The sequence below is a fragment of the Bacillus rossius genome, chromosome 7 (genome assembly GCF_032445375.1).
Source record: "Bacillus rossius redtenbacheri isolate Brsri chromosome 7, Brsri_v3, whole genome shotgun sequence".
Lineage (NCBI taxonomy): Eukaryota > Metazoa > Arthropoda > Insecta > Phasmatodea > Bacillidae > Bacillus > Bacillus rossius.
This window is the reverse complement of record NC_086335.1, coordinates 23,359,262-23,368,640: the sequence shown is the minus strand read 5'-3', so window position 1 is coordinate 23,368,640 and position 9,379 is coordinate 23,359,262.

Sequence of the window (9,379 nt, the reverse complement as noted above, 5' to 3'; positions counted from 1 at the left end):
ACCCGGACCCCTCCCAAACACACTTAGTTTTAGTTAGGTTAGGAAAAAAATCACCTAGCTAGAGATTCCTACCTCAGAGAAATCTGGGAGAAATTAAGCAGGAATTTGGAAATTAGCTTATTGCTGCTCTCCTCTCCCCTCTCACTCTCTAGAATCTCTTCCCTCCTCCCTTTGGAGTGGCCTTCGGGAGCACGCTCTAGATTCCACTCCCCTGGGGCCATAGGGGAGAACCTCTAATTACCGAGACTGAGACCTAGTTTTTTGAAGTAGGGTAAATGCGGGATAGACGCCACACTCATCGTAGTTCTCAGTTCACTAACTAGATGGTGCGGTCATTGCTTCCATAGTATCCTGACAGATGGCACAGTAATCCTCTAGCAGTCAGAGGCGCTTCTGTGAACGAGTAAGAACTACGCTGGTGTTTATTGACTCGTAAGTATTGTTTCTAGCTTTGAAATATTTTATATCTGTTCGTTATTTTGCATTTATTAAACAAAAATTAAAATATATCTCAATATTATAGTTGTATGTGTTTGTTCCGTTGTTGGAACATACTATGGTCGTATATTTTGATATATCATCACTGTTAACAAACTTTGGTGTAGTATGGCGTCTTTCCTTAGATTTCGGGAGAGATGCCACAGCTTGTTATGGGGAGAGATGCCACATCGGCTATATAAAATCACGCCTAGGGAGGGATGCCACATTTTTTATATGACTTAATATTCTATGGAAAGAAGTCACGGTTAGTCAAAATTTGATGGATAAGCCTCAAAATATTTTCAACATAGATGAAAGTGGTATCCAGTTGACAAACAAACCAGGGAAGGTTTTGACAATGAAAGGTGCCAAGGATGTCCACATCTTGACTCGTCGTGAGAGAGGCGAAAACATAACTGTAATTGCATGTTGCAATGCAGAAGGAGTATTTCTACCACCAGTTCTTTTGATGAAAGGAGTGAATAAGAAAAAATAATTCGTATATGGACTCCCTCATGGATCAGATGTTTACATAAACCCAAAGTCGTCGTTCATAACCACAGAATTGTTTTTAAAATGGTTTGAGGAGCATTTCGTACCCCGGAAATCTCCTAGTAAGACTGTTTTGATTTTGGACGGCCATGCATCACATTACAACGCATTCGACATGTTGAGTCTGGCTGACAAGAATGATGTGATCATAGTATGTTTTCCTAGTCACACAACACAGGCTCTCCAGCCACTGGATCGTTCATTTTTTGGTCCGCTTAAGGTATATTACAACAAAGAGGCCAAAGTGTGGATGCATCATCATAAGGACAGAAATATCACTAGATATCAGGCTGGATATCTCATTGGCAAAGCCTAGGAGAAGACAGCATCAGTTGGTAATGCAGTTGCGGGGTTCAAAGCAACATGAATAATCCCCTTAATCCCGTCATTGTACCAGAGCACTTTTATGCAATATCTGATGCATCTGTTTCCACATTGACAACTATCAACACGCCATTTACTTCTAGCAGCCCTGTTTCATCAGCTCCCACAACTCATTCTACAGCACTTTCAGCTGCCATTCCATCAACATTTCGAGCCTCAAATCCAACCCCATCAGGATCTTCCACATTTGTTTCGACAACTTCAACCCCTGAAAGTGAATCCATACACCAACGAAATATCTTCATGAGGTTAGTCCCATGCCAACTGCTCCAGTTTCTCTCAGCATGAAAAGAAAACAATCTGCAGCAGTTTTGACATCGCCAGAACACATTCAGAAATGCAAAGATTCCAAAGAGAAGAAGCAAAAGAAATTAGAAAGACAGCTCAACACCAATAAATGTAAAAAGAAGGTACCAAAGAAGAAAAGTAAACATGCGAAAGTCGAAGAAGCAAGTGATGTTTACAAATTTGGTATCAACGAGACACTTGCTACAAGTGAAGATAATGTGAGTACCAACAATTGTGTAGAATGCTGGGAAAATTACTACACCACCAAAGAGAAGGCAGACTGGATTCGGTGCGAGGTGTGCCACAAGTGGCTCCACGAGTCATGTACGATGTATGGGCCCACGTGCAACACTTGCGGAAGAGAAGTGAAGAGACAGGACGTGAATTAAGTAAAAAAAATCACGTGAGGCATCTCTCCCGATTTCCGTGGCATCTCTCCCTTAGCCTGTGGGAGAGATGCCCAAAAATAACTTTCATTGTTATTTTTTATTGGGTTTTTTTGATTATGTTATTATCGTTTAATATTTTATCACAGTGAGTACACTTCTCTGACATTATTTGAGAATTTGTTTAATGTATTAAAAATAATTTTATAGAATTTGAGATTTTTTTTTTTTCAAAATGTGTGGCACCTCTCCCGCAATTACCCTAGTTATGGACCGTCCGCTAGATAGCAGTTTTCATATGTATATTGCTGACATGACTACATTAATTTATTAGGAGAAGTAATGCATAAGCTATTATCAGGCATACAAACCAGTGAAAATTCACTCTATTTAGGTAGCCACTAATTTTGTGGTGTGCAATACAATGAGTTTTTTGGACCTCCTACTCCTTTATTTATTACATGACGGTTTATTACAAAACACCATTGAGTATTTTCGCATCGATTAAATTAGTTTTGCGTCGCCAAGGAGATAACTTAATATAACCAAAAAAACTTTGTATGAGAACCTCTATTCCGATTTTTTATTTGCTGGTAGTTATGGGCCCGCCCAACAGATAGCGACACATGTCGCCTGAAACATGGTTTCAGTTTCCACTGTAAGAGTCGCACTTCTATATTTCCCTCCTTGTTCTGTGCCTGGAGCGGCCCTCGGGAGCTCGCTCTAGGATTCCTACCTCTCCACCCCCTTGGGGCGGCCTTCGGGAGCTCGCTCCAGGGCTCCGACTGATACCCTTCCTCGTTCCTTACCTGACCACTCTCCTCCATAACCCCTCTCAGCATTGGGCACTACCCGCCTGCAGGAGCTGTTCGGCGACAACGTGTGAGTGCACTACGCCCAGGGGGTCTTTCACCCCACCTCACACTACTCCAGCACTGGATGCTGTTGCCGGGACACGTCAATATTCCTTGTAAAAAAATCCAGTACAAAGCGGGGGTTTAGTTTAACCTGGATGGAAGACCTACCATCAACAGCACAGACCCTGATGGCAATGATGCTGACAGCTCCACAGATCCCAATGGCATTGACGTCGATGGCTTCGCAGTTACTTTTGCCAACGGCGTTAACAGTTGCACATACCCTTCAAGCACTACAGGAGATTTCGATGATTTCAGTATTGGAAGCAGATCAGACCTTAGAGACTTCCATTGATGTTTTGTGACTGTTGCCAGCAATCTTGGAGATTTTAACGCCTGCAGTGTATTCAGCAACAGGACAGTGGATGTCAATAGTGCAACAGGTGTTGCAGACAGTTTATTCACTATCGAAAGTTAAAAAGACACATCAGAAATAGTAATGGATTTGTTGCGCATTCATCAGAATCAAACTGTATATTCTGTGGCAAGAAATTTGTATGCATGAAACATGCAAGGCATCATTAAATATATCACTGTCCTTTTAATGAAACTGAGAACTCTGTGCTGTGTGAAAAATGTGGTAATCATGACGTAACAGTGTCCGGTGCGGGAGTGGCTTGAGGTGGGGTGAAAACCCCCCGGGGTGTGACGTCCTCAGTCATCATTGCCAAGCAGTTCCTGTAGTCGGGCAGGCAGCTAGGCAGAGAGGGGCTGCGGCCTCGGGTCGCAAGGTGGGTTGGTGAAGTAACCCTGCTGGTATGATAGCAACTGCTCCTCCTTGTCTCTCGGATGTTGGCGCTGTCGGAGATGCCTGTGACCTGCCCTCTGGCTAGGCATGGGAAAATAAATGGGAGGGGGGGGGGAATAGCCCTAGAGCGTAATCCTCGAAAGGCCGCTCCAGGAGGAAGGTCCTAGGGCGTAATCCTCAAGAGGCCGCTCCTGGGGAAGAGGGATGCTAGAGTGTAATCCCAAGGGCCACTCCAGCGAAGGATCCCAGTGCATAATCCCGAAGGCCGCTTCGGAGTAAGAAGAGGAGAGGAGAGGAGAGAGCACCACACCAAATTCTAGACTTCTGCTTTTATTCCCCAGATTTCTCTGAGGTAAGGATCTCTGTATGGTACAGTGCAAGCCACGCTTATATACAAGTCGGTTACATTATCATTACAGTCAATATTTACAGATTTAGCCTTTGCAGCATGTTCTGTAACATGTCACTGACTGTCCTGGGAATATGCTGATTTCTAAATCTCTGGGTGCTCACAACACGAGCAGAAACCCACTCTTTCCCTGAGTAATGCCACAATGAATCCCAATTATTTACATTCTGCAGCAGGCGCAATCTATTGGCGCCGGGTGCATCAACATCTTACAGGATAACTATCTTGGGTTGACGTCATCCCGACCATGGCCTCTAAGCCCGTGCTCCGCACCGCTAGTACCCGATCCCATTTTCGGAGTGCACCCCCAGCCCGCGCGGGAATGAGTCAGGCCTACACCTCGAGCGTGACCCCAGTAGACTCAAAGAAACTTAAGGGCACGGAACCCCGGGGGCTCGAACCCATAAAACAATTAAAGGAAAAGACACTAGGATACAGTTATCAATTCCCAGACATCAAACAAGTGCGTCGTAGCCACTCCGTGCGAACACCGCACGTACAGAGCAGACAACGAACCTCATTAACATTCACCGCGGCCACTGGCCTTAATTAAAGTGCCCGTGACAATGATAAAGTTGGATTAGGAGAAATCCCACTAATACAGTTCACAGGGAGACAATATGTTAATAAATTTACAGTCGCCAACTTGATGCCACAATTCAAATAATTAAATACTCTAAAACAATTGTTAAACCTTAAGAACCCAATTACCCTGTGCTACCTTTTAATTAGGCACCTGGAACATGTTTTTAGCTTATAATAGAGCAAATTCAGTTAATGTAAGTTTTTGGTGCCGACTCACAAAGGAGGTAAAAGTTTCCCTCCCTTGCGAGGCGGCCATGTTCGGCAGTCTCCAACCACTCCGCGCCGGGTCAAGACATGTGTCCGTGAGCAGCCCTCCACTTTGTTCCACCGATCATTCTGTAGTTACTTTAATATTTAAACCTTTTCTTGTACTTCATTACTGCTCACGTCGACTCGGCGTGTAATTTTTGGACCCGGGCTTATCTCGACCATTTTCTTTAGTGGTTCCGCACCGCGTCGCGGATCACGCCACTTACGGCACTGGCCGACTCCAGCCAACACACTTTCACTAGACCACCGCGCATACGCCTGCCGGCTGCAATCTCAAGTAAGTGTGAGGTGTAATTTAAGATCACGCTCACTGAGCCACCTTGACAGTTAACTTTCGGTACTGGCCGTCTCCAGAACACTAGTAACCGCGCCCCGCGAGACTGCCGCGGCAAATTCATTGTGTTATATTAGTGTCGTGTTTTGTTCTGTAATCAGCGTGTGTTAATGTAACTGTACCACGGCTCAGATGCCGCATAGCGCCTTAGCATAGTGTTTGTAGCAGTTCTGCCACCTTGTAGAGTACGCATAGGGAGTACCGAGTACCCATTCGTACCTACGGAGACATCCGTTAATTAAACGAAAATCAACATAACCGGTGTCGCTTACGATTATTTCGCGCCACCCCGTCCTCCACACAGCCGAGCGGCCTCAGGGAAGTTCATGTTAGACCTCAAGCCGCGTACCTGGCGGGGCACGCGGGGGCAGAGTACCCACGACCCATCACCAACGGCCTAGTGTTCCACTAGCCTGGCGACCCCCAGACAACAGTAGCACTGCGACGCCCGTAGCGCCCGTCAGGTACTTCCCGGGCCTTCCACAGAGGTCGGGTGACGGCAGGGAATAGATATTAGGTAAAATTACCCTGTGGTATCTGGGGCAGCCATGTTCTTTTCAGGGATGAGCATGCAGCATCCTCACAAGGGGGCCGAGGCCAAATGCAGGACATGACAATCAACTGTCAAGTGGAACTGCCATGAAAAGATATGTCAAGACATGTAAAGGACTTGATTCATACTCTAAGAAGACTGTATAAATCGAGAAATGCCAGTGATTTGTTTTTTTCTTTCGTTCTTATAGTAGAGTAGAAAAAATGTTATTATAAATTTTTTTCTTTTAAATTTTGTTGGATATTTTGTCGAACATGCAATTTTTTAATATGATTAATATCCCTTTCTTGTATCAGTCAAGGATCGAATCAAGCACTGTATGTGTTTAAATCAATAATTATTTTCTCGAATTTCTAGGTGAAAATTATGACATCCAATACAATTGACAAGATGGAGGATGCCAAGGTAATAAATAATACAGCACTCTAGAGGGTAAAAACTAAACTAACCCAATGATAGCAGATTTAGCAGATGAAAAGAAAATGGAGGAGCCAAGATGTCCACCATGACATTACACTACATGACACTCAGGGGCGCAACAACTACATTTCCAAAGGGGGGGGGGGGGGAAGCAATATACATTTTTATAAAGAATCATCGATCCCCCCTATCGAAGCGGGGGGTCCGGGGGGTCCTCCCTCGGGAAAATTTGTATTTCAAGGTGAAAATAGTGCTATTTAAGCAGTTTTATTATCTAAAAATTGATTACCCAGCACTTTCTTTGCCCCCGTTTGCCCCCATTTCAAGTTTTCAGAGGGGGGGGGGCAAAATACCCTTGGCCTCCCCCCCCCCCTGTTGTTGCGCCCCTGATGACACTATATCTACCTTGGCATGAGTGGTGGAAGGTCAGTCTGCCGGTGGCTTCTTTGGAGAAAGGATCCAAAACAATTTTTAATCAAATGACCTCATTGGGTTCGAAGCGAAGACTTCATGATGTACCTAAGTACTTTTTTATTAAAATTTTTATTAAATAATTTTTTATGAATTTTAAAATTTTCCCGTTTTTCTAACATTAAAATTAAAGATTTTCGAGATGGTGTATATGGCAAAAATTACATCATTTTAAAATCCAAAATGGCAGAATCGTTTTTTATTAAAATATTATTAATTACATATTTTGTTAATTTTATAAATTTTCTCAATCCTCTAGCATAAAGAATACCTACATATGTTAAAGATGATGACCATAACCAAAGTGCAACATTAGGGAGTAGGGCATTCGATTCCAAGATAAAACAAAATGGCAGAAAGTAATAAAGTACAATATGGTAAAATACAAAATGGCAGTATAAAAATAGCTGTATGGCTCAATATCAAGGTCAAATGTCGAGGTCAAGGTCAAGGTCATTCAATATGACAATCATGACGTAATGAGGCCGGTCATTGAACCCATCCTAATCCTGGCTACAGATCTAGTAGTAGGAGGCCCACTCATATACTATTTTGTTTTTTTTTTTCTAAATTTATTTTGATTAGTAATGTGGTATTTTCTGTTCTGTGTTTTTAGTTGTGTTATAGGAACATGTGGCTGTGCTGCGGGAACAACTTTGAACACAAGCGAGAGAACATGTTGTTGATTGATCGTTTATTGTGAATTTTGGATGTTATAATTCCTTGTGAATAAACGCGGTTCCCACAGATTAGTTTATGTGTTCGCTTGTTTTCAACTTCTTATTACTCCTATCAGGGAACAACATCCTGTACACAGCACTATCTTGGTTTTGGCCTGTCCTATGCTTGGGGGTATGGCCCAACGAAGCACGTGTTTTGGGTTACATCTATGAAACCATCGATAAAGAATGGAATCGATGATAATCTATTAGAAGGTCCTCTGGCCTTAGTTGTTTGGTATTCACTGGTAACTTTTAACTTAACGAAGGAACTTTATCTATAGCTACTAGAACTTCAAGCAGCAGTGTTGAAGAGAAATAAGTGATTTACTGGGTTACTCCTCAGCAGTGTGAGCTGTGGTAATGGAGGAGAATAGAAACTTAATTTTCGTAATTACTGTTTCTAGTAGAACTTTTGCCCAGGTTGTGAAGGAAGTCAGTATTCTTTTAAGGTTCAGGATAGTCAAGGTATTGTAGTGGTAATACCACTGGTATGTATAGTGTAGTAATATTTATGAGAAAACCAAAGTGTTTTACTTATGTAAAAAACCATAGTGGCATCCAAATTGAATGCTACAGGAACCAAGTTCCTAAATTAACTGTTTCATTTTGAGTTAACCAGTCTTAATCCACTTTGAAGTGAATTATTTTTTCACGTACCATATTGTTACGATTTACAGGGTTCGTAAAGGGATAGCCCAATTAAAGATTTTTATCACACACAGTTTTATTTATTGCCACTACTTATGTCACTTACAAATAATCTTCTAAAATGGCAAACAATTATCTACACTTAAAGAAATGTCTATTCCCTAGTCACTCGTTTTTTACAATCCACACACCTCGCTGGGCCGCACCTCTGGCGCAACTCTTGCCGCAGCACCCCTCGTGGATCTCCGCCGTGGGACTCTGTCGCTGCCGACGCACTTACCTTCGCCGAGATCCCACTCGACGCCTCGCTCGGAACTTCGCTCGGGACTCCGGCGCGCCCGCGAAACTATCGCCCGGAACTGAACTCCCTGCCCTGGAACCTTCGTCCAAGGACTTCACCACTCTGCCGCACCCGCGGCACTATCGCCCCGAGAACTCCGCCGCGGGAAAGCTCCCGCCTGAACTCTGAACTCACTCAACTCTGACTCCGGCGTCCTCGTTTTATATATCAGCCCAGGCGCTTTCCAGAAATCACAAGCGCGGCTGGGGCCAGTCGCGTCATTCCGCGCCGACCCGACGGCAGAAATATCTCGAAACACGTGTCGGCTTGTAATCTTACATGCGCGCTCGGCGCATATCATGTTGTGGCAGCCGCCAGCCAGCTCTGCACCTGCACGTGTCGCGGCCTTGCTCACGTTCGTAACATTATCTACATTATTTTCTTAGAGGGTCCTCTTTGTTTATTATCAGAATCTTAACTGCTTTGGTCTTGACTGAGATTAGTTGGTGCATATACAAATAATTTGCCAGTAATTTTGTATACAAGTTAAATGTTTAATATACTATAGTAGTATGTGGATTTAAATATTGATAAAGTTTGATATTTAATGCCTTAATTTTGGATGCTATTATAGTCGATTTCTACGAGTCATGAATTGAGTGTTTTGTTGTAAATGGTCGCAAAACTAATATGTTCTTTTAGGTGCTGCAAGACACATTCAGATTGAAAGCTGCATATTTTGACGTAATAAACAAACACAGGTTTATGTAATTTTAAACTATCCAATCCTGTTTTAATAATTATTTAGGTAATTTTATTGAAATACTTAAATATCCAAGTAAAATAACACATATTTCTCAGTATTAGAAGATGAAATAAAAAAGTTTATTTTAAATTTCAACGCAAATAAAATTTGTGTAAATTTATTGAAA